Here is a 3,438-nt window from a genome sequence, read left to right as displayed (position 1 = left end):
AAAGGTAGAATGGGAGATTCAAGCGCCAGAAAGGAAATTGAAAGAGTTGAGATTCCTCAGGGTACCCCGATTGCTAAGGAAACTGCTGCCCAACTTGAGCAGAAACTGTTGAAGTTCCAAGAAGAACTGGATCAAGTTCGGAACTTGGCAAATTTATCATTCACTCTCACCGCTCCTGATGTCAACTTCCCAAATGCTCAAAATCCCGCACCTCCACAAAACACCCCACAACCACAGATGCAACCCACCCATGCTCAACATTGCAACACATGCCACACTCCACTACCCATTCGTGAACCACTAAACACCACAAACAAACACCCCCACAACACTCCCATCTACGTAGATACCATACCCCACTACACTCAACCAATCTCAAGTGCACCTGAGTCTGATGACAGGGACTCTCTTATCAGAAACTTGGTAGCAGAACTCAAGAAATTGACCTGCCGAGTCCAGGGCATGGAAGGAAACAAAGGCATAGAGGGCTGAATTATGAGGACCTCTGCATTCAGCCAGATGTTGAACTTCCGGAGGGATACAAACCTCCCAAGTTTGAAATGTTCGATGGCACGGGAGATCCCAGAGTCCATATGAGGACATATTGTGATAAGCTGGTCGGAGTCGGAAGGAATGAGAAAATCCGTATAAAACTCTTCATGAGAAGCCTGAAGGGGGATGCTTTATCCTGGTACATCAGTCAGGACCCCAAGAAATGGACGAGCTGGGTAGGTATGGCATCGGATTTCATGGATAGGTTCCGATTCAATACAGAGAATGCACCGGATGTATTCTACATCCAGAATCTGAAGAAGAAGCCTACCGAGACATTCCGCGAGTATGCTACCCGTTGGAGATCAGAGTCTGCTAAGGTCAAGACGGCCTTAGAAGAGGAACAGATGAATAAACTCTTCGTCCGGGCTAAAGACCCACAATATTATGAGAGGTTGATGCTGATCGAGGGCCAAAAATTCTCCGATATCATCAAGCTAGAATTGAAGAAGGCATTAAGAATGGTATGGTTACTAATCTTGAAGCATTGCAGGCCACTAACAAGGCTTTACAGTCTGGTGGCACGTCCAAGAAGAAGGATGTCAATGCCGTGACGGTCGCACAGGGAGCCAAATCACCACTAAAATACCACACCTACCCGTCACCTCCACTTACATATCAGCCTATCCTGAATTACCAAACACCCACACCCTCTTACCAAAATTCACCACCCGTTTACCAATTATCTCCACCTCCCGCATATCAATCCATTTCACCCAGATACTCTCAGCCTGCACCTGTTTACCAAGCTTATAATGCCCAACCCCGTCACTACCAATCACCTCCCACTCGCCAAAATTTCCCTAGACCCAGACCAAATTTTGACCGCAGAACTCCCAGACAATATACATCCATCGCTAAGCCAATTGACCAGCTGTATGAGAAACTTAAAACTGCTGGTTACGTCTCCCCTATCCCTGCCATAACTCCAGAAAAACCTTTCCAGTGGATCAACCCTAATAAGACCTGTGCGTACCATTCTGACATGAAAGGTCACACCATTGATGAATGCCGCTCGTTAAAGGACAAGATTCAAACTCTGATCGACAATAAGGTTATCATAGCAAAGGAGCATGCTCCTAATGTCCGCAACAACCCTCTGCCTGATCACAGAGGTGGGGACATTCACATGATCGAGATCGAAGATGACTGGGACCCCAAGGGATCGATAAGACTGATTGTTGAGGATGTTGAGCCAAAGAAACCGACAGTCACACTTAACCCGATTGTTGTACAGAACCAGCCCTCCAGGGGCGATGAAGTGAACATGTCTATACCTCTCAAATTTGAAACACCTTCTTCTGCGAAGGTGGCCGGGCCAATTGAGGTTGAGTTTGGGGTTCCAAAGGCACCTATACCCTTTGAAGTTGTTGTGTTACCACCGAGGGTACCCATGCCTGTAGCAATGTCAGACGTAACACCATTCCACTCAAATGCCATACCATGGGATTATATAGCTGAAGAAAGGAGGAAAGGAAGGACCAAGACGGGAGAAGCAATTGCTGCGTAGGGTATGACCAGAACATGCAGGGTTTACACTCCAGAGCACCTAGCTGAGTCCAGTAAGCAAGCCCCGGGACGGACTACTGAAACTAGTCCCGATGATCTTTGGAGGAAAATACAAGCTAAGGAGTATTCGGTCGTTGAGCAGTTGAACAAAACACCGGCACAGATCTCCATCCTAGCTCTTCTACAGAGCTCTGACGCACACAAAAATGCCTTGATGAAGATATTGAGTGAAGCTTATGTGCCCAACAACATAATTGGGGGAGAAATGGCAAATATGGTAGGACAAATACTGGAAAGCCACAAAATCACCTTCTACGAAGAGAACTACCGCCGGAAGGACTGAGTCACAACATGGCCCTACACATCACCGTGCAATGCGAGGATTACTTCATCACTAGAGTCTTGATCGATGGAGGCTCCAGCCTCAACATCTGTTCGTTGATAACTCTCAGAACATTGGGAAAGAGCCTGCACGAGATCAAAGATAGGGCCATCAATGTCAAAGCCTTCGATGGGTCCCAAAGGCCTACTATTGGAGATATCAGCCTATGCCTGCAAATGGGGCCAACCTGGTTCGATGTTGACTTTCAAGTGATAGATGTCCCAACATCCTACAATTTGCTGTTGGGATGAACATGGATCCATACCGCTGGAGCTGTAGCATCGATCCTGCATCAGGCAGTGAAGTTCGAATGGAATCACCAAGAGGTGATCATTCCTGGCGATGGTAGCAACCCCATATATAGTCGCCAGACCATCCCGATGATTGGAGGCAGAAGGAGAATAGGCGGAGAAACATACCACCACATTGAAAGAGTCAACACTGTAGACAAAGATAAATGGTGGGATAACAAGATTGAAAGTATCCTGAATTGGTATGGATACAAACCTAGAAAGGGACTCGGCAAAAACCTCTAGGGAATCGCCAAACCCGTCAAGCTGAAGAAACATGGCACTACATTTGGTTTGGGGTATGAGTACACTTGGGAGGAGTTTAATCACTGGTTGCCACCATGGTGCGGTCCCTACTACCCACTGGAGCACCCAATACCTCAGCTGGAGCAAAATTTCCAGCCGACAGATACTATATATGGGTCGGAGGAAGATGAAGCATTGGCAGCCGTGAAGAATCTGTTCCTGGAGGATGATGATATGGATTACAGTGTTATTTTCGAGGAGAAAGGCCCTTCTATACAAGTTGTGAACCGAGGAGAACGCCTCAGTAATTGGTCAATCAGAACCACCAGGGCCCGAAAAGCTTTGGGGTAGCAAGGCTAAACAAAAGCACCATGCATCACATTTTTACTTTTTACTAGCTGATTTTATTTCCGCATTGTCTTTAATTTTGAAAAGAGCTCTGATATTCAAAACAATTAT

The sequence above is a fragment of the Nicotiana sylvestris genome, chromosome 8, assembly GCF_000393655.2.
Source record: "Nicotiana sylvestris chromosome 8, ASM39365v2, whole genome shotgun sequence".
Classification (NCBI taxonomy): domain Eukaryota; kingdom Viridiplantae; phylum Streptophyta; class Magnoliopsida; order Solanales; family Solanaceae; genus Nicotiana; species Nicotiana sylvestris.
This window is presented reverse-complemented; position numbering follows the sequence as displayed.